General features: G+C 47.0%; 1 pseudogene; it reads left to right on the top strand.

Moving 5' to 3' along the window:
* Window positions 1–16,228, top strand: part of LOC137142556 (zinc finger protein 850-like) — a 52,856-nt pseudogene extending 36,628 nt beyond the window's left edge.
* The last annotated feature ends 6,978 nt before the right edge of the window (window positions 16,229–23,206 follow it).

Below are 23,206 nucleotides of genomic sequence, written 5' to 3'. Positions count from 1 at the left end.
GTTACAACTGTGTACTGGGCTGAAAAAACTACGCTGGGGCCCTGCCCTCTGTGCACGGCTGGGGCCAGGGAGAAAGCAAAGAGCGTTTCATCAGTTTCCCGATAGCCCACACCCGGAAAGGATGGCAGAGCGGGAAAGGAGAGGGAGGGAGTGAAGCGAGGCTGTTTGGGGGATGGGAGAGGCTCCAGCACCAGCCTTAGACTCGCCGGTTAGTTCAGTTTGTTGCTGCAGGCGCAAGTTCCTGGCCCAGCTGCTGAAGGAGGCAGAAAAGAACCGTCTGCAGCTGGGTGAGCGGGGGAAGGGGACGCTGCATCCCAGAGAGGAGATCTGTGGAGAAAAGGAGAAGTGCCCGAGTAGCCGGGCAGAGACCTGCACTGAACCGCTCTGTGCCCAGCCGAGCTGCGACCTGGAACCAGCCCCGGAGGCTGCAGGTGAGGGGAGCCCCGGGGAACGTGCCGGGCCGGGCAGGAAAGTGACTCTGCCCCCACGGCCCCTCCTCGCCCCATCTCTGCTCCCGGGGCTCTGCGGGTCCCGGAGCTGCTGCCCCCCCGGACACAGCCGGGCTCTGCTGCCCTTAGCGCCGGCAGGGGCCGAGCCAGCCCCGGGAAGGGGCCAGGGAGCGAGTCTCCCGGCCGGAGGGGAGGAGGGGGCAGGAGGGGGCAGGGGCAGAGGGGCGATGAGCGGGGAGGGAGGTTCCCGGCTCCCAGCCCTGCCCAGCCCCAGTCACTGCAGCCCCGGGGCAGATTGACTGTCCGGGCCCAGGTGAGGAGCGGAGCGAGGAGAAGCCGGTTCCTGCCCCTGCCTGGTCCCCGCTGCTGGGAACGTGCTGCCCCGGGGCAGTGCCGGGGGATCCCGCAGAGCCGCCCCGGGATTCTGCCCTTCCGGGACCGCTGCAGAAGCAAACAGCGACCCCGCCACAGGGCGTGGGCAGGGCGGGGAAGCAGAACTGCTCCGGCCGCGGCGGGGGAAGGGAAGCTCCGGTGCTGTCCCCAGGCCCTGGGCAGGGAGGAGGGATGACGAGCGAGCTGCTCCCGCGGCTGGGGCGGGTGACGGTGCAGTCCCGGGCGGGGTGCGGCACAGAACGTGCCCCTCGGAAAGGTCCAATTACAACTTCTGCGCGCGCCCAGGCCCCCAGCTCGGCTTGGCTGCACCGTGTTAGCCCGAAGGGACCTTGTCAGTTACTGAGGCCACGCCCCCAGTTACTAGCCGCATCTTGGCTCTCGTGCAGGCTGGTCATTCCTGGGTTCATCGTTAGGGTTGAAGATCTCTGTCCAGGGGAGAATATTTCACAAAGTTTAGGGAAAATATGAATAATCTGCTTCGGAGAAAGGGCCAGAGAAAAGAGATGCAGTTAGTTGGGGGGAGGGGGGTGAATGAGGGGAGAAAATATTTTTCTAATTTAAAAATATCTTCTTTTTATAGCAATGTTGGTGCCTTTTGGGTATAAATTCAACAGGGAGAATTCCTAGGCCAGACAAGCTGCTCTCCCTAGTCTTGTAAATATCTCTGTCAAAATACACCTGTCCACACAGACTGATTTTTTGTTGTTGTTGTTCAATCAATAAAATGTGGTTCCTAATTTAAGATCCAGTCCCACAGATAGTTACAAACCTTCTTGTCTGGCTTTAAAACTGTCTCAGGGGATTTACCCTTTGTAGGAGCAGCTCGGTCTGTCCTGTAATTAGGTGACTATGGCCAGGATATTTACATACTAGAGCTAACGTTAATATTCTCAATCCATATACAGGCAGCTGAATAAGAGGGCTGATAATCAGCGGTGCTGGGCTCTCAGAACTGAACCCCACTGCACCAGGCTCAGCGCTTGTAAACCTCGGATCACTTATGGAGAGAACTGGGCATGGCTTTAAGAGCCTCAGTGCTGGCTGCTGTTTAAAAAATCTTGACTCAACATTTCCCTAGTACAACAAAGTCTAGAACGTCCGTCTGCAGCTCTGGGATGAATGGGGAGAGTTGAATAAACTAAACCCCCTTCTGAAACCTCTCCAATTTCCCTTCTCGCCCTGTCAGACAGCAGAATCACATCCAACTTTCACTTAAGATCGTCCCATCCTCCGAGGTGACGGGGAAGAGAAATGGCTGCAGCGGAGCCGGTGACCTTCGAGGAGGTGGCTGTGTATTTCACGGAGGATGAATGGGCTCTGCTGGACCCAGGTCAGAGAGCCCTCTACAGGGATGTTATGCAGGAGAATTATGAGACCCTGACCTCGATGGGTAAGGACTCCTGTCTTCTTGGGTACTAAAAATTGGGGGCAGAGAGAGGTTTCTGACAACATCTAGTTCAGATTGTGTGCAGCGTTCTTCACTGGTCCCCCAGATATCAGGGGGATCTGGCCATGTAATCTGCAACTCCTGTGTGTAAAAGATTGTCCCTCTGTGCACGCCATCCCATAGGACAGGAGACTTAGGAACTTAACCATGGTGCTGTTCTCCCCATAATCGAAGTTCTCAAGTGGGAGAATCTCACTCTCTTTCCCTTTTCCCAGGGCTACTTCCAACCTATGAGGCCTTTGACCTCTTGGTCTTTTCATGGACACGTGTCTCATGATCTGGTTCTCCCCTTAGGCCCAGTGCCAGATTCTAAAATGCTCTATGCCTCCATCTTGCCCAGGTTCTGCCTCAGTCAGCTGAGTTAGCTGGAGGTCCCAGATGTTCTGAACCCTCTTATCAGTCAGGGTGGGCACGGAGCAGTATCCAGGAGCTGGCATAATTGCCATTAGTGTGTTTAGGACTACCCCTGGTACCAATGCACTGAGCCCGGAAGGCGGGGGTTGTCCCAGTGACCTTTTCTGGCTCTGCCTGACCATTGTGAAATGATGGTTCCTCACAGTGAAACATCCCGATGGAGGTTTTATGAAGTAGCTGGCTGAGATTGCAGAAGCCCTTCCACTCAACGTGAAGGTTTTTCTGTGTCTGTCTGTCTGTCTGTAATACAGTAACTGTTGAGTGCCCTATCCATGGGTGCTGGGTGTGTAAGGGCTGGGAAGGCTCAGCCTTCCTTTACAGCCAGGCGTGGCCCTGCCCACGCTTTCCCCCTCCTGCAGCATCGCACTCACATGGGCCTGGCAGCTGCGGCGCTCTCTGCTGAAGTGGGCAGGCGGGAGCTGGGGAGCAGGCGGCTGGTACTTTGGCAGTGGGGACGGGCCAACCACCGGCCAGCCAGGGGGTGGGCTGTGGTGCGGTGCAGGCCGGCATGGCAGCTGGGCCGAGTTGAGTCGGACATGCAGGACCAGGCACTGGGGCCAGCCGGTCCGAATCAGTGCAGTGGGGGCCTGGGGCGGGCCAGGGCAAGTCGGCACTGTGGGAGCTCGGGCGTGTGGCTGGGTGTGCTCCGAGGGCTGGGGCCAGGTTGGGTCAGCGGTGGTGCTCTTCAGGCCAGCAGCACTCCAGCAGTGGGGGAGAGGATGGGCTGATGCTTGGGTATGGGGCGGGGAGCCGCACTGGTGCATGGGCCAGTCAACCTGGGGCCAGGGTGGGTTGGGACAGTGCTGAGCCACGGGCTCCAGGTGTGCTCAGGATGCCCGACACTGGTGCTGGGGTGGTCCGGCACTGACTGGCCTGGAGTACCCAGCCAGCCTGGCACTCAGTGCACTGGGAAAGGAGGGGGTGGGGGGCTCTGGTGGGAGAGGGGGTGGGGCTTCGAGTGGAAGGGGCGGGGCTGGAGGCTAGCTTTCCCGAACAAGTGGCTCATGAACCGCCCATGTCATCCAATCAATTCCTAAATGTCAGGGAATGTTCTAGAAATCAGTGGCCAGAACCTGATTGTTGTGAGGACAAACGGAAACGTATGTGGGGGGAATTGGGACAGATTCAGGAAGGCAAGTGGGAGACAGAGAGGAATGGGAGTTAGAGGGTGCTGGGTATAGGGGACACACAGAATCCCTGATAGGAGTTCATGGGTGGAGAGAGGAATTGAGAGTAGGGGGAGACGAGGGGCACCCAGTATGACAGAAAGGGAGAGATGGTGTGTAGGGAATAGGGGGCAGCAGTGGGAGGTGGGGAGAGGGGAAGAATGGGTGCACACAGAGCCCTTGCCATGAAGAGAGAATGAGGGAGGAGGAGGGAATGGGGCACAGAATGGTCTCCCTGGAAGGAGGAGACTGGGGTCTGTAGGGAATCCCAGAAATAGAAGGCCAAGGGAGGGTGGCACGTAGGGGATTTGTGCAGGAGGAATGCAGGGATGCAAGGACACACGCAGCAAAGTGTGCAATCAGAATGATGCAGAAGAACTGTGTGGGTTGTAGTCTGCAACAGACACAAGAGAGGAAGGCTGCTCTCCTGTTTCAGGAACTGCCCGGGGACTCAGGAGACTGGGGTGGATTCCTGGTTCTGCCACTGACTCCGTGTTTGGGCTCTTCTCAGTCACTAAGGTGAAGGATTCAAAGGGTCCAGAGGGAGCTGATTTGTACATCTTTCCCCTTCTGCTGCTTTGAAATCCCAGCTTTGATCTCCCTGGGCCTCAGTTTCCCTTTGTGAAATGGAGATAACAATCCACCCTTTTTCTGACTTGTCTATGTACAGGGAAACCCTTAGGGTGCAGGGACTGACACTTAATATGTGAATGTCTGGGGCATGCCTGTAGTAGGAAGGGTGGCCCAATGTTTAGGGCATTGGCTTGATAGTCAGGGGACCCGACTTCAGTTCAGACATCTGGCCTGACCTCCTCATAGTCACTCAGGGTTAGATTCAGAGAGGAACTTAGCTGTGGTGACGCTGAGCATTGCCATGCCTCGCTGCTGGGACCCAAAGCCTGTGTTATGTGGCCATGCTCCCTATACAGTGCATGGGGAGAGATGGCAGCTTAGGATTCACAACACCCAGCAGGCTAGGGGGCTCCTCCCCTTTCCTAGCCAGCTAGAGATGCCCAACAGAGAGGTGTTTGCTAAGCCCTGTCCCTCTCTCTGAAATAAATGCCTAAATCCTGCCTGCAAGGGGGCATCTCCATCTGCTTTGGAGCCTCAGCTGCAAGTCTGGGCTGTGGAGATGTCTGGCACAAGTTCCTCTGTGTCTGGTGGGGAGGGAATAGATTCTGAGAGGGATCTGCCACTGTTGGTTCTGGACACTTTGTGATCAGTGTGGATGCCAGTGAGACACGTTACGCCCGAGTTGCAGATCAATAAGGTTTAATGTGCAAGATTTTCTATAAATATACTAGTCAGATACAAAGCCTAAAATTAACTACAATCTATCATACTCACTAAGCCTGGAGAGCTAAGCAGTCACTCAGAAGGCTGTATACAGGAATGACTTTCTTCAGGGGCCCCGCCAGGGAGTCAGTGGCCTCTGGTGCAACCGGCAGCACCTTCCGTGGAGTCAGGTGTTGATGGAGCACACCCCTTTATCTAAATGGTAACTACTTATACCCTTCCATAAACAACTTTCACCTAATTATCTTTCTCTCATTATCATATATGCTAATTACCTACATTGGGTTTCCACCCTTAACTACATTCCATTCTCACCATAATATATGGGGTCGTCAAAACAACATCTGATGATAGGAGGGGTGGAGTAAAAGTATGCCCCTTGGCAATAAAACAATGTACCCCAGACGTTCAAGGATAACTTGTTGTTCCCATCACTGTTATCTATGTGCAGCTGCAAGCATACAGTATCTGTATTTTGTGTTATGTGCCGTGCTATGCAGAAACTTAGACATCTATTATTCAGTCTCTGCCAACTGAAGGATGTCATGCTACAGGGGTCAGAACAGCCAAGCAAGCAACTAAATGCTATGCTAAGACTGTAGCCTGATTTTAAGTGTATTGGTAATTTAATAAGGTTATAGGTTTGCCAATTGCTTGGATTAGAAGGTTCTTGTCCTAAATAAGGCTGCAGAAGAATTTTATAAGGACCCCTGGGTGTACAACAGGAAGTTTCTTAGTGATAACCAAATTTGTATAATTTTATAAGTTTTATTAAAATAACATAAAATGATAGACAAATAACTGATATAAAGAAACTGAACAATCAAATGAATAATGGATAATACAATCTTAAATTTAGAGACTTATATGATATATATATATTTATGATATGCTTTGAATTAATATACTCACGCCCTTCCCTGGTTGAGAGAGATGTTTGATTCCTCAACTCTTGAGTAGAGGGGTGGAATAAGCACTGCTAGAGAGCTAAGAGCTATAAACTAAGACTACAAATAAGACTATAAAAATGAAGAAGGAAAATCTTAACGCAAACTCAAAGAAGCTTCAAGCAAGAGTAGATGATGATCGCACCAAACAGCTCGATCTTCCCCTTCTTATACCCTAAGAATATGGGTCCTCCTTCTAAGTCCATATTTGGATTGTCCACCCCCAAATTATTGTGGTATGCATACTCTATAGTCTGGTAGGTTCATGAATATTAAGGATATCCATGACATTTTACTTCCCATTTCAAAGATTCCATTACCTCACCTTTTATGCCTCACATCATTACTGTCAACACTTGTCTAGGCCAAAGGTCCTGAGTATGTCTGCTACCTGCTAACTCTTTTAGGACAAACATGACCATATATGCCTTGTTTTTGTTATACCGTCAACACTTTCAACACTAGTTCCCGAATATGTGTATAATAATAATAACGTAGCTGTCATCCAGGATGTCCTGTAAGGTACCTTGCATTACAGCAAAATATATATAAATGTATAATTCTATTATTTTCACACAATCATACTTAAATTTATAAGAAAAGATATATATCTCTATATAATGCAAGCAAGCAGGCTAGTTCTATAGGCTACAGACACCAGGGGGGATACAATTGTCATGTCTGGTTAATTCTTCTGCTCCCTTTCCCCTCGGCTGGGTAGTTTTCATTCAGTAAATGCTGGCACTTGGTGAGGCTCATGAATTTCCAGTGGTGAAGCATGATGGTAACTGAACAGACTTGAAGAGCTTTGTGTCTGCATTTGAGTCGAGATGTGAGGAGAGAGGTCTGTGGTGTACAGAGTAGCTTGAGTGGATGAACAGGGCAGTTCTGGTGTTTTTGACATCCGTGTGTCGTCCAGGGTGTAGCCGGCTGCATGTAGAGGAGCAGAGTTTTCATGTGAGAAAATCAGCTGGACAGATCAGAGGGGAGGTTTTGCCCTGCTGCATCTGAGGAATTATTTGTGCAGTTGTCAAAGTCCCCAACCAGGAGCCTGGTTCATCACAATGTCAGACAGTGTCTTTATCCCCTGCTATGGGGAGCCCTGGGGAATCTGTGACTGCAAGGGGCCAAAGGGTCGCGCTGGAAGCCAGCTGAATATGAGCTCCCAGTGTGATGCTGTAGCTAAGAGGGTGAATATGATCCTGGGGTAGATAAACAGAGGGATATGAAATCGCAGTAACAAGGAGCACCTCCTTACTTCTTTACATGGCATTAGTTAGACCATTAGTGGATCCTGTGTCCAGTTCTGGTGTTCACACTGCAAAAATGATGTTGTCAAATAAGCACAGGATTTGAAAAGAGCTACAAGAATGATTGGAAGACTAGATAATCGGCTTTATAGATTCATAATTTAAAAGGCCTAAACAGATCATTGTAATCCTCTAGTCTGACCTCCTGTGTAACACAGGCCAGAGGAGATCCCTCAATTAATTCCTGTTTAAACTGGGTGATTCTTTTAGGAGGAAAGAAATCCATTCTTGATTTAAAAATTTCCAATGTTAGAGAAACCACCAGAGCCCTGGGTAAGTTTTGTCCAATGGTCAGTTTGCCTCACCGTTAAAACTTTGAAACTTCTTTCAGATTTAAATTTCTCTACCTTCAGCTTCCAACCATTGGAAGTTGTTAAGCTTTGTCTGCTGGATTGAAGACCTGCATGTTGTTTAACTTCTGTTCCCTTTGTTGGGATTCATAGATTATCAAGTCACCCCTTAATGTTTTCTTTGATCTATTATATGGGTTGAACTTCTTTATAGGACCTGTTTTCCAATCCTTTTGTAATTCTTGTGGTTCTTGTCTGTGGCCTCTCTACTTTTTCAACATCCTTCTTTAATTGTGGGCATTAGAACAAACACAATATTCCAGCAACAGTCACAGAATTGTCAAATACAGAGGTGAAATAAATTCTCTATTCCTAGTTGGGAGTCCCCCATATTTGTAAGGATGCTAATAGCCACTTTGGTCACAGCAATGCACTGGGAGATATTCTTCAGCTAATTATCCACCATGACCCCCAAGATTTCTTTTAGAGTCACTGCTTCCCAGGATAGAGTTATTCATCCTATATGTCAGGCCCACCTTCTTTGTTCTTTGTAAAACTTTACACTGGGCAATATTGAAAACATAAAGTCATCAGTATGCACCCCACGAGAGTCATTTCGAAATTTCATCACTGATTACTTTGTTTTTTTCCTAAGTCATTGATAAAAACATTTAATGGAACAGGGCCAAGAACCAATCCCCACCTGAAACACCCCCCTCCCATTCACAGTTACATTTTTACACCCACCAGTTAGTCGATTTTTAACCCCTTTAATGTGTGCCATGTTCGTTTTGTGTCAATTTAGTTTTGTTAATCAAAATGTCATGAGGAGCCAAGTCAAATGTCTTAGTGATGTCTAAGGGTCAGATTTTAAATGTATTGAACTAACTCCAGTTAGAGCAAAGCACATGTTACTGTAATATAGTTAGTGTACATATTGTATTTATCAATCAAACCTGAAATCTCATCAAAAAAAGATATCAAGTTACTTTAATATTTATTGAACCCTTCCACTTTTTCTGCATTATCATTCCACCGTTGCCATCTAGTAATGGATCAGGACCATTGTTAGGATTCCCTTTGTTCCAGTATACTTTCTTCATAATATACTTTAACTATTTCCTTCATATGCAGCTTAATTCTGATGTGTATAGTGTTTTCCTTGTGTCCTTTTACTTCCTTGTTCAATTTTCCAGTTTCTAATTTATATAAATTGCTATCAATTTCCCTTTTTATTATTTTTCCTATATTTGAAAACAATATATACCTTCTTTTTCTATATATCTGGTTTTGCTTCCAATATAGCCAGGTTGCCATAGTTTTTTGTTTGTTTTAAAAAGTATGTCCTTCCTTCGTGTTTGTGCAGTTGTGGCTTTTTGGAAGTCTAGTGAAATGTTATTGAACAGTTCTAAATTACCATTCACATTAGTCCGTGTATATTATTTCTCTCAGGTGATTTGTCAGATAATTGTTTGTAGTCTTGTGAAACTGACTTTTCTAAAGTGTGTGTGTGTGTATACACATATAACAATGTTTATGTGTATCTGTGTTTGTATGCATATATCTGTTTGTGTATGCGTAAGAAGTACAAGGGACCTACCGTCAATCAAACATCAGCCCCGCCCCCGTGGCGCCTAGGCCCTCCCCCTGCTCCTTGAGCCACGCTTACTTGTCACCGGAAGTCCTGCCCCATCCGATCACCTGACATCCGGTCCGCCCCGGGTAATGACTTCCCAGTCAAGATGGCCACCTCACCGGAAGTGGGTGGTGTGTCCCCTCTGAGAGCTCCTCCCACCCACTCTCCACCAATCGGCATGAAATTCACGCCAAGAGCGGGATTGGCCCAGAAAGAGCACGGGGAGGAGTGGGGCGACCCTTCCGCCAATCAGAGCAGGCTTAGGCTGTCCCAGAATGCAAAGGTGCACCAATCGGGATGAGGTGGAATCTCTGGGGCTCGATGGCTGGCCGGGCAGCATCACCGCCTAGGAAGTCTCAGGGTCATTAAAGCATCTTGTTTTCGAGATCGCGTGGCCCACAGCTTGTGGAAAAACGCCGAGAGGAGAACATGGACGCCTTCATCACTCCCGTGAGGCCTTCGGAATTTTTTTTGGCTCCTAAGGCCTTGGCCCGCCTTCATAGAAAGCGCTACATCAGTGACAGTTCTGAGGACAGGCCTTTGGCTCAGCCTTTGTTTGACACACCGGACCCCAAAATCTGAGCAAAGGAAAAGACAAGGTGCAGGTAAAGGAACGAGCATGGGGGGGGGGGGGGGGGGGGAGCATAAGGGTGTTAGTAACCGGTCCGGTCTGGGTCGTGTAGATCTAAAAACAAAAACAAAAACCAAGAAGTAGAGATTTACAGCTGATATAGCGCTTTCTACATAGGGTGGCCAAGGCCTTAGGTGCCAAAACAAATTCCGAAAGGCTCACGGGAGTGGTGAAGGCGTCCATGTTCTCCTCTCAGCATTTTTCCACGAGCTGTGAATCATGCGGTCTAGATAACCAGATGCTTTAAAGGCCCTGAGACTTCTGGGGCGGCGCTGCTGCCCTACTAAACATCGGGCCCCAGAGATTCCACCCCATCCCAATTGTTGCACCTTTACCTTCTGGGATGGCTTAAGGCCGCTCCGATTGACGGAGGCATCTCCCCACTCTTCCCTGTGCCCTTTCTCGGCCAATCCCACTCTCAGCGTGAAATGCATGCAGATTGGCAGAGGGGTCACTCCACCTAGTGCCCGCTCTCGGGGCTCTCCCGCGTACACGAAACCTGCTCTTATTGGTGGGGAGGAGATGGGAGGCGTTCTCAGAGAGGTCACATCACCCACTTCCAGTGATGTGGCCATCTTGACCGGGAAGTCATAACCCGTGGCAGGACCGGATGTCAGGTGATCAGGTGGGGTGGGATGTCTGGTGACAGATGGTCGTGGCTTAAGGGTCATGGCGTGGGGCCTAAGGGTCAGGGGGTGAGGCTGATGTTTGATTGACAGTAGGCCCCTTGTACTGTGTGTGTGTATAGTTATCTTCTTGGTTTGGACTTTGTTCCATTTCCATATATGAAATGCCATCTGAGCAGTGCTGAGTGAGCTTCATTGCTATGTTGGAGAATTACCATTGACTTAAATTCTACTTTGTAACACCAAAAGGTCTTCATACATTGCACTGCCCCCACCACACACTCCAAAAAATAAAGTGTTGTGCAGTATCACCAAAGAGGGCGTGAACGCTTTCATATTCTTTAATGTCTTTCTTTTTCAAAATGTATGTGTAGCGTGATTAGGACTCTTTACCTCATAATAACTCCAAAACAGAGGACTTTAATGCAACTGCGATCCATTAAGCGTTTGTTTGTTTGTTTGTTTGTTTGTTTTCTGTATGTGATGTGTAAAAATCCTTACATTGTGGTAATTTTCTGCCCAATTCCTTCAACATTGCATGTTTTGTCCACAAGACAGAAGGCTTCAGGGGCACATACGAGACCTCCAATATGTAAAAGGCTGTTAAAAAAGAGAATGGTGATCAACCGTATTCCATATCCACCAAATGTAGGACAAAAAGTTAAGCTACAGGGGATATTTCATTGAGATACTAGGAAAATCTTTCTAACTCTAAAGCAGTGTTTTTCAAACTTTTTAGGTTGCCTGTTCTTTTGCAAATAACGTAGTCCACTGTGTATATCCAGAAATTCTAAGCCACCGCCTGTGTCCCCTGTGGTCACAGCTGGGTGGCTGGAGAGCGATGGCTGCTGGCCAGGGTGTTCATGTTGTCTAAAGCGCAGAGGGACTATTTTAAAAATCCCATTCCTGTCCTGCCGCACAATAGCCACTGCAACCCACTCCTGCATTGTTTCTTGAATTTTTATCCTGCTCTAGGTGCTATGGCAGTGAGTCGTGAAGGATGGGTTTGGGGAGTGGAAGGAGCCTTTCCGGGTTTTGCTGCTCAGACCTGGGACTGGAAGTAGTAACTGCACTAACCTTAATGAACAAGATCAACACTTGTTTTCTTGCCCCCACACTTAGGAGTTTCAATTTCCAAACCCAACATCATCTCCCAGCTGGAACGAAGGGAGGAGCTGTGGGTCCCCTATCTCCAGGGCGGTGAGGAAAGGCAGATCCAAAGCAATGCCCACATAGGTGAGGAAACACCTGACTCAGAAACCACTTGTTTTATCCCCATGGCAGACATCACTGATGCATTTTCATCAAGCCTATCTGAGCCTTCAGCCCCTGCCTTCATCTATATTTGGGGGATGTTGCACAGGGATGGGTTCCCGCCTCTTCGTCTTCTGGGGAAGTGTATGAGTGGAGCGGTATTCAGCTCTTGACATTTCAATCACCCTAGAATTAATTTGGATTTATGCTATTCTTTCCTGTTCCCCTTTGTGAGGTTTCCTGTCCCCAGCACAAGGAATGATTCCTGTCTGGATTCTCTCCCTGTCCCAGCAGGTAGTGGGGCGGAGAGTGAGAACGAGGAGGAGAATCCACAGCAGGAAGGTCCTGAGCAACTGGAATCACAGGGGAATATACTGGGAAGTGGTGAAGGGGATGTTTCCCAGAGTCCGAAGCAGAGAGAAACCATTGAGAGTCCGAGCAGCCGAGAGATACAGCAGGGAAACCACTCAGTGGAGAGACAGCATAAATCCACGCAGAGAAGCAGAAGAGTCAAGAAAGTCAAAGAACCTATTCAACAAAGAATCCTCACCAGAAAGAGACCCTACATGTGTGGTGACTGTGGGAAAAGCTTCCAGTACAGATCAGCACTTATTGAACATCAGAGAATCCATCTAAGAGAGAATCTCTCTGAGTCTCCAGAGTGTGGGAAAAGCTTCAGACAGATTTCAACCCTCATCACACATTCAAAAGTTCACACAACTGAGAAGCCGCATACCTGCCCTGAATGTGAGAAAAGCTTCACTCGGAGCTCTTCCATCATTCAACATCAGAGAATCCACACAGGAGAGAAGCCCTATAAATGTAATGACTGTGGGAAAAGCTTCAGTCAGAGATCAGCCCTTATTCAACATCAGAGAATCCATACAGGAGAGAAACCCTACAACTGTAACGAGTGTGGGAAAAGGTTCAGTTCAGGCTCACATCTTCTATCACATCGGAGAATCCACACAGGAGAGAAACCTTATGAATGCCCTGACTGTGGAAAAAGCTTTCGACAGACCTCAACCCTTTTTTGCCATCAGAGAACCCACACGGGAGAGAAACCCTTTAAATGTCCCCAGTGTGAGAAAAGATTCTCTACGAAGTCACAGTTTCATAAACATCAGAGAACCCACATGGGAGAGAAGCCCTATGAATGTCCCGAGTGCAGGAAAAGCTTCAATCTCAGGTCAACCCTTAATCAACACATGAGAATCCACACAGGAGAAAAACCCTACAAATGCAGTGAGTGTGGGAAATGCTTCCGTTCAAATTCAAATCTTCAGACACATCAGAGAGTGCACAGGGGAGAGAGACCCTTTAAGTGCCCTGATTGTGGGAAAAGCTTCGGAAAGAAATCACACCTTCTAGTACATCAGAGAACACACACAGGAGAGAAACCCTATGAATGCCCTGAGTGTGGGAAAAGCTTCAGTCGGAACTCAAGCCTTACTGAACATCAGAGAATCCACACAGGAGAAAAACCCTATAACTGCCCCAAGTGTGGGCATGGATTCAATAACAGTTCAGACCTCACTAAACATCAGAGAACCCACACAGGAGAGAAACCCTTCAAATGCAATGAATGCAAGAAAAGCTTTAGTCAGTGCTCACAACTTATATTACATCAGAGAATCCACACAGGAGAGAAACCTTATGAATGCCCCGAGTGTGGGAAAAGCTTGAGGACGAGATCACGTCTTCTTATTCACCAGAGAATCCACACAGGGGAGAAACCCTGTAAATGCCTTGAATGTGGAAAAAGCTTCACTGAGAGGTCAGGCCTTATGATACATGAGAGAATCCACAGTGGTGAGAAACCCTATAAGTGTCTTGACTGTGGGAAAAGCTTCCGTCATAGCTCAGTTTTTCAGTCACATCAGAGAACCCACACAGGAGAGAAACCCTATGAGTGCCTTGACTGCGGCAAAAGTTTCAATAAGAGCTCACATCTTCGATCACATCAGGGAACCCACATGAAGGACAGACCCTATAAGTGCCATGACTGTGGGAAAAGCTTTTATGACAGCTTCAGGCTCATTAGACACCAGAGAACCCACACAGGACACAAACCCTAGAAGTGTCCCAGCTCGGGACGGGCTAAGTTTAAAAAAAAAAAGCTTTGCTGCTTCCCACAAATGTCTAAGGCTCAGGCCAGGCTGAAATGGCCCTAGAATGAGGACATGCCATTGTTATTAAAGCAGAGAATTGAATCCCTTTTCCCGGAACAGAGCTGTCCACAGCAAGAGGCTGGGCCTGAGCTAAGATTCCCATGTTGTGATGGGGTTTGATTATTACTTCTTGAGAAGGTCTGAACATCCTCCATGCAGCTCCTCCATTTATATTTGGTGTTGTACAGCTGGGATCATATTTTGTTCTTATTCTGTGACTTTTCATTTCTTCCTGACAGTGTTTCAGGCTGGGATCCACCAGGGGACATAGGTGCTGGGACACTGAGTATTCAAAGACATAACTTTCAGGCACCTAGAATCATAGATTATTAGTGTTAGAAGGCACCTCAGAGGTCATCTAGTCCAACCCCCTCCTCAAAGCAGAACCAACCCCAACTAGAAGATCACAATAACAACACTAAGGTCCATAAACCTAAATTAGGTGACTAGGTCCTTCATACAATCAGTTGAGAGAGATGGGCATCTTAGAACTGGATTCACAATAGCCAGTCCGCTGGGTGGGGAGCCAGTTTATCTTGCTAACAGGAGATGCCAACAAGATGGGTATGTGCTGAACCTTGCCCCTCTCATGGAGATAGGAGCCTAACTCTGTGGTTTAGACCTTCTTCTATCAATGGGACCCATTCTGATATGGCTGTCAGGAGGCCATCTAGCTTCACACAAACACAAACAGGAACAAACCCACAATATGGAACAGCCTCAATTCAAGCCCCTCCACCCTCCTACTTGATTACCAAAGTGATATGAACAGGGATTTACTACCTATCAGGAGAGTGGCCCAGCCACTAAGGGTAGGTCCATACACAGCAACTCGACATTTGTGACTGGCCTGCAATAACTGTCTTAGGCTCTCAGGGCTTGGGTTGCGACTCTGCAACCTCACAGGGTCCTAGAATCCGGGCTCCAACCTGAACCCAGAAATCTACACAGCTGTGGAAGAAACCCCTGAGCCTGAGTCAAGTGGAATAAGCTAGTCACAGTGGGTTTTTTTTGTTTGTTTTTTTGCCGCATAGACATACCCTGAGCTATGGAATATTCTGATATGGGACTGTGTCAGTCTGTCCTAGTGAATCAGTTTCCCTGTGTGTAAATATTTAACTAGTAACTTGGCCAGAAAGAAAGAGGTGACTGATTCTGCAGCCTGTGCATTGGGCATTCACTGGTAAGGTTTATTCCTATCTTGACGTGCTGCTGAGAATTAGCTACTTTGTTCATTACTGTTCTGCACTGCCCTGTATTTTGCACTCCACCACCTGAAGCCTTACTGTCTTTGCATGTGTGAGTGACAATTACCTGCAGTGAGAGAAGTATCCTTAGATAGCTTTCCCTTGTAATATTACCCTGTGTGTGTGAGTGAGAGAAGTTATCTTTTAACTTCGAAATCTCACTTCAGTCTTTATTTGTGTGTTCTAAACTTTGGAACACTTTCATGCTAACATCAGTTGTGTTGTGTATTTCTGACTGCTGTTGTCTAATGTGTTTATACTTTACACTCCACATTAGCCTCATTCCAGTCTTTGCGTGGCAATTGAACTACTTCCTATTTACCTTTGTCTATTTTAAGCCAAAAGCAGGGCACTTTGTGCTCATTCTCTTGCTATATTGCCTCTTGGTGTATGGAATTCTCTTTAATAATCTCTCTCTTTCTTCTGCCCATCAACTAAAGCAAGAGGATCTGCCCGCAATACATTGTCAACTTCAGAATGCTGCTTAGCCTTAGACTACTGCCTTCTTAACAGAGAAAGAAAAGAAGCAGTCATGGCTCTGCTTGTTTTTCTTAAACTGACACTCCTTTCAGTTCTATTGTCATATGCAAGCTGTCTAGTTTCATCCAAGTTCGTTGTTAGTTTATAAATCAAACTAGAGTTGTTCTAATCTAGTTACTTTGTTGAATTTATTCTTGGTTATCTGATCTTATTTCAATTTAAAGTTTAGTTGTTAAATTATGAGGATAGTGATTAGATACTAGTTCAGCTTCATTAAGTTAAAGAACCTGTTAGTAAATATTTATCTGCATCCCACTGTGGTTAACGCTCAGAGCCTCTGGAATTTTATACTCAGCTTTATACCACTTGTCCTTTCATTATTGTTAACCAAACTTGTTTTTATTTACTCTATATTTTAGTTCCAGAGGGGTAGCCGTGTTAGTCTGTATACAGCAAAAACAACAAGAATTCTGTGGCACTTTAAAGACTAACAAATTTAATATTTGCAGACATAAGCTTTTGAGAGACTTCAGCTCTCTTCTTCAGATGCAGTAATACAGAAAATAGGTAACAGAGGCATCTTATAGATATCCAGGTGCATTGAGAACAATGGCGGAGGTGGAGTCCGGTACTTAAGACCTAATGATGACTATTGAGTAGGAGATGAGAATGGGTGATCAAAGTAATTTACCTTTGGTAGTGAGATAGCCACTCCAAGTCTCTGTTTAAACCCAGTTTGAATGTGTCAAGTTTGCAGATCATTTCTAACTCAGCAGTTTCTCTTTGAAGTCTGTTTTTGGAGTTTTTTTGGAGAAGTACAGCAACTTTCAGGTCAGAGACAGAATGCCCCGGGGGAATTAAAGTGTTCTCCCACTGGATTATAATGTTTATATGTTACCTATTTTTTGTACTACTGCATCTGAAGAAGAGAGTTGAAGTCTCTCGAAAGCTTATGTCTGCAAATATTAAATTTGTTAGTCTTTAAAATGCCACAGAACTCTCGTTGATTTTTCTATATTTTAGGATGTCATGTTTAGTTAGGAGGTTGTATTAAGAGTTGCTAAATTTTATCACTTGTATTTAGCTTTTTAATCTGTTGTATCTCATTTGCATAATCCTTGTCAATTGCTTAAATTGGTTTCTTTCCATATTGATTAAGTAGTTGATTAATTAAATAAAGAAATGTTTGTTTAATTTGTTAGACCTAAAGCAGTTTTCAGCCCAACCGAAACCCACAATAATTAACAGGCATACATAACAAAACCCCAAGGACAATGGCTAGTGTAAATGCCTGCTAACTCGAAGACCAAATGCCCACTTAGTGATTCTGCCTTTCCATGAAAACAGCACATTCCTTACACCCCCCCCAACTCCCCTTGTGATGCACCCTCTTATCTGTAAAGATTCCACCCATTCCCCCCCCCCCCCCCGGCCACACACACACACCAAGGATAGTCAGAAATCCTCGGAGTAAAGTGTCTCTACATGTATGTTCTGTATCTGTCTTTATCCACCCCTGTTTTCTCCGCGAAGAACAAGGTCTGTATTTGTAAGTAAATAGATAAAAGAAATGTAGATGAATTGTTTAAGTGATAAAAAACTATATATAAGTGATCTTTGTAACACCATGAAGCTGAAACTGATTGATCAGACTTCGTAAATAAACCTCTCCATTCTTATCTGTGCTGCCTGATTCTTGGAGAAAAAATCCTTCTTGCTTTACAAATTAAAGTCAAGTTTCAATTGCTTAGAACATTATGTGTTTACTCCCTGATTATAGTTTCATTAATAACCATAATCATTCATTCCATCTTTTCATTTGCTTTTTCTGAACTAGTAAGACAAGAAGGAATTAGTAAATGAGGTAATTAGTGTTTCTCCCGATTATTAATTTTGATAATATCTTGGTTGTTTTGAAAAATTCACTCTGAAACTTAGCTAGCTTCGGATTCCTTTTTACCCCCCACTTCTGGCACTCCGAGAGAACCTCTACAGGCCTGGCCTTTGAACCATTTTCCCAGACACTTGGACAGGAGGAAGAAGCTGTTTAGCTAACGCCTGAGTAGCTGAGGGATGACGGTGGAGTGGGTGTTTGTAAGACTGAAGGGAAGGAAGAGGAGTCTCCTGACAAGACTGGAGGCTTCCGAGGAGTATCTGCCTCTTGTCACAGGGACTTGCTGTTTTTTGTTGAAGGTCTATGAAAGCAAGAAGGAGATCCGCACTGACGGCTGGCAGGCAGAGGTGAAGGGATTTCCTGTATGTTTTGAACAGCCAGAGATGGGCCTTTACAAAATGGACCAGTGCTCAGAGAGACGGGATCAGGGAGGTGACATTCTCCTATATTGATATCAGAGGGTAGTTGTAGAAAATGAATGTCCTGTAACCAAGGAAATGAATGCAGTCTGTTTGGGTAAAGATGTTGTTAAGAATTGGTCTGGCTGTGCGGGGAGCTGAACCTGAGTTCATTTTTTGAAGCTGACTTGGACATGGGTAAACCTTTATTAATTGAACAGAACAGTGAAAACTTCAAACCAAATAACCTATGGCAGGACATGCCTGGAGTGCTGAGCGTGCACATGGCAGTGCTGATGGGCTCACAAAACTGTGTGGTGGAAACTGTTAGCCCTGTTTTTGTGGCTGGAATGGGTTAGGGAGGGCCTGACTTTTGGGGGACCCAAAGGCAGGGGCGACATTTCAGATGGGGGGGAGGAGGGGCCGTCTTTTAGCAGGAGCTACTTAGGCACCTGATTCCAGGAGTTACTTAGGCACCTGAAAACTTTATTATTCTTTGGCAGATAGTAACTTAGAAATTCTCTGACAGAAGCACCGTATGTAAGTCCTATATAAAGAAAGAAAGTATACATATATTCAAACACCACTCAAAGCCATATTTTAAGTTTACAGGTAAATTTGGAATGATCAGGAGATAATACAGCAAAATATTCCCAATCCCAAACCTTGAGGTATCATAAGAACATACAAATGGTCATACTTGGTCAGACCAATGATCCACCTAGCCCAGTATCCTGTCTTCCGACAACAGCCAGATGCTTCAGAGAGAATGAAGAGAACAGGCAATTGCTGAGTGATTCATCCCATGTGTGATGGGGTGTACCTACCCCACCCTGGCCCAGAGAGGGTTAACTGCCCAGTGCAGGCTGTGAAGGCCACACCCCTCCGCCGCTACTGGGCATTCTCAGCCTGGAGGCAAGGTATGAAAGGAATCAACAACCCAGTTCAGTCTGGGCTGGCTGCTGAAGAGGGAGGATACAGACAGCTGCTGCAGTCTCTGAACCCGGAGATAAGGCATGCAGAGCCCCAGACAGATTCCAGGCTGTCAGACGAACCCAGGGAAGGGACCAAGCTGCCAGGAGCTGCACTGGGTGAGGACTCTGGAGACCCCAAGGAATTGTGGGTCATTGCCACAGAAGAGTGGTATACATGACCCTGAATCCATGATGGAGTGTACCTACCCCGTGACAACCTGTCATACACTCCAAGCTTCTGACAAACAGAGCTAGGGACACTGTCACACTCAGAGCTTGGGGTTGCATCCCTGCCTATCCTGACTAATAGCCATCGATGGACCTATCCTCCATGAACTTATCTAGTTCTTCTTTTAATCCTGTTATAGTTTTGGACTTTAAAACATCCCCTGGCAAAGATTTCCACAGGTTGACTTGTGCATTGTGTGAAGAAGTACTTCGTTAATTAAGATTAATTTCATTAGGTGACCCCTAATTCTTGTGTTATGTAAAGGAGTAAATAACATTTCACCTTCTCCATACCAGTCATGTTTTTATAGACCTCTATCCTATCCTTCTTTGTCATCTCTTTTCCAAGCTGAAAAGTCTCTTTAATCTCTCCTCAAGCAGAAGCTGTTCCATACCCCTAATCGTTTTTGTTGCCCTTCTCTGTATCTTTTCCAATTCCAATATATCCTTTTTGACATGGGGCGACCAAATTTGCACACAGTGTTCAAGATGTGGGTGTACCGTGGATTTATATAGAGGCATTATTATATTTTCTCTTTTATGTAAGCAGGACTAACCCGTTATATCATCCCAGCCAGGGCTTTGTCATGCTGCACCATAAAAGCCTCTAAAGATGGAGACTCCACCACCTCCCTAACCCATTCCAGTGCTTCACCACCCTCCTAGTGAAAAAGTTCTTCCTAATATCCAACCTCAACTTTCCCCACTGCAACTTGAGACCATTGTGCCTACTTCTGTCATCTACTGCCATTGAGAACAGCCTAGCTCCATTCTCCGTGGTACCGCCTTTCAGGTAGTTAAAGGCTGCTATCAAATCCCTTCTCATTCTTCATTTCTGCAGACTAAACAAGCCCAGTTCCCTCATCCTCTCCTCATAAGTCATGTGCTCCATCCCCCTAATCCTTTTTGTTGCCCTCCTCTGAACTCTCTCAAATTTGTCCACATCCTTTCTGTAGTGGGGGGCCCAAAACTGGACACAATACTCCAAATGAGGCCTCACCGGAGTCGAATAGAGGGCAATAATCACTTCCCTTGTTCTGCTGGGAATACTCCTACTAATGCAGCCCAATATGCCGTTAGCCTTTTGGCCATAAGGGCACACTGTTGACTCATATCCAGCTTCTTGTCCATTGTAATCCTCAGGTCCTTTTCTGCAGAACTGCTGCCTAGCCAGTCGGTTCCCAGTCTGTAGCTGTGCATGGGATTCTTCCAGCCTAAGTGCAGGACTCTGCCCATGTGCTTGTTGAATCTCCTCAGATTTTTTTTTTTGGCCTAATCTTCCAATTTGTATAGATCACTCTGTATCCTATCGCTACCCCCCAGGGTATCTACCACTCCCCGCAGCTTAGTGTCATCTGCAATCTTGCTGAAGGTGCAATCCACGCATCCTCCAGATCATTAATTAAGATGTTGAACAACACTGGCCCAGCACCGACACCTGGGGCACTATGTTTGTTACTGGCTGCTAACTAAACATCGAGCTGTTGATCACTACCTGTTGAGCCTGATGAGCTAGCCAGCTTTCTATCCATCTTATAGTCCATTCATTCAATCTATACTTTTTTAACATGCTGATAAGAATATTGTGGGAGACCATATCAAAACCTTTGCTAAAGTTAAGGTATATCATATCCACCACTTTCCTCACATCCACAGAGCCAGTTATCGCATCATAGAAGGCAATCAGATTGGTCAGGCATGACTTGCCTTTGGTGAATCCATGCTGACTGTTCCTGATCATCGTCCTCTCTTTTGATGTATCTACAGTGACACAAGTTGATGATTCTTAACCATGCTTTAATAAAAATATAATGACACCATATGGTCTAAATATTATTCAGACAATTTGCCCTCTAAACAAAGGGGTGGGGTGGACACAGCAATACAGTCAGTCTCCCATTCCGGGCATGGAACAGCCACAGCCAACACAACTGGGGAATTTACAGAGCCCAGAGGCCAGGGGGTGCTGTTGATCCAGCTGCTGGGGATGGCTCTGTCAGAAAACAGCAACTGCTCAGATCACAGCTCAGGCCCTCGTGCTCCTTCGATGAGAGCGCAGAACAGGGGTTCACTTGCATGTTTGCACACTGCTGTGGTGGGAAACTCGGGGATAGGGGGATGGAGGCAAAAGCCCCCCCTTGCCTTCTCTAAATGGCACCCCTGGCCAAAGGGTGCTCCCACTTTCCTGTGATGGCTATAGGCTCCAGGACTCCTCAAGTTTAGGGTGTTGGTAGAGACTATAGCACCGCCGTGTTCTCCAGCAGAGCTGTTTGCTTCTGCATCATGTCCAGCATCCTTTTCTGCATGTCCACAAGCTCCTGTGAGTGCAAGGGGTAGGATAGCAATTGTGTGCGCAACTCTCCAGCCTGGCCTTACATTGGAGCATGTTACTCCGAGTAAGTCTTTGCGAGACAGAGAAGGGCCTTGTTCAAAGCTGCAGCTGAGAAACCAGGGAGATGTGCAATTCTGCTCTGCCCCAGGATGGTGCCTGCCCATCCCCACCCTGCCAGATGCATCAGGGCTGGCCTCCCCCTCCTCAGGCACAGCCGGTGGGGGTAATTTGAGAAGTTCTGGGGACTGTTTTTGGCAATAGGGAAAAGTAAAGACCTCCAGGGCGGGTGGGCACCTGGTCCCAGGGGGCTGCCTGGAGCCCAGGCTGGCAGCAGGGGGACATGTCTCTGGGGTTCTGTCTCTGGTTCCTTCACTCGTGAGGTTACTCCCTGGCCAGGATGGAGAGGAGGACTCTGGGCAGGTCATCCCTGCGCCACGTTCCTGGCCCCAGGAGAAGCTCAATGAGGGGGGGCCACTAGTTGTGGCCACTGCAGGGCTCTGGCAATTGCTGGAGAGGGAAGGGGGGATGAAGTGAGGCTGTTTGGGGGGTGGGAGGGGCTTCAGCCTCTCCCCCTATTATTTTGGGTTCTGCTTTTTGTTGCTGCACATGCAGGGATAAGGGCAAGTTCCTAGGCCAGCTGCTGATGGGGGCATTAGAGGAACCATCTGCAGCCTGCAAGTAAATTGTGTTACCTATCAGCTCTGTGTTCTTGGGGAACCAAAGTGCAGTACCCAGCCTGTCTGACTCAGGAAGGACTTCCCCCTCTTCCCCGTGTCCCCGGCCCAGCCTCTGGTTGAACCAGAACCAAGACTTACAAAAAGCAATGAAAATGCAGTGGGAGACACACCTAAACCCTACTGGATAAGGGTGACAGGATTAAGGCAACTCCCCTAGCCTCATTTACATTGAAGATGTGAAAAGGAGGCACTTCATTAGCATACAGAATGGAGAACAGAAATTCTAAGGCAGGGACCGCACTGAACTCTGGGACCAGAGAAGCAGGGGAGCACAGCATGATGGGAGATCTCTGCTCCCGATGTTAATGAGCCCACGCCTGCACACACCCAGCTCAGCAGTTATCAGACCAGTTCTAGTCATAGATCCTTATTGGTATCCAAAACACTGAATCTGCCTGATTGCATTGTGAGCTCCCTTGAAGGAACACGGCCCATAGCCAGGAATGATCAGTTCCTATTGTCCAGCCTAAACAAAACAACTCTGGTATACTCCTCTGAGTCATCGTTTACCCATAAACAAATCTAGTGTTCTCCCTTGAACCATCCTTTCTTCCCTTCAAAAATCCCTACCCAAGTTCAAACCTCAGTTCTGATGCCTGGATCCAACAGCTGCATCAGTTCCACTGGGACTTCACCTTTTCCTGACTGATCATGTTAGGGGCGCTGCCAGTCTCAAGCGCTTCTGACCCTAAGCTGAACAGCCTGTCTCCTGGGAACCTTCAATTGGGTGAAGCTATGGTGTGACCCCCAACTCTTTCTCTCTCTCTTTTACTCCAGGTATCCTTTCTAAACCTGACTTTTGTAATCAAACTTGAACTAGATTTCCCCAAGACCCCAACTGAAATCGTGTCACATTCTAACGTTGTTTTTCTCTCCTCACATGGCT

This window comes from Emydura macquarii, unplaced genomic scaffold, assembly GCF_026122565.2.
Source record: "Emydura macquarii macquarii isolate MOO-44397 ecotype Brisbane River unplaced genomic scaffold, CSIRO-AGI_Emac_v2 contig_3231, whole genome shotgun sequence".
Lineage (NCBI taxonomy): Eukaryota > Metazoa > Chordata > Testudines > Chelidae > Emydura > Emydura macquarii.
This window is presented reverse-complemented; position numbering and strand designations above follow the sequence as displayed.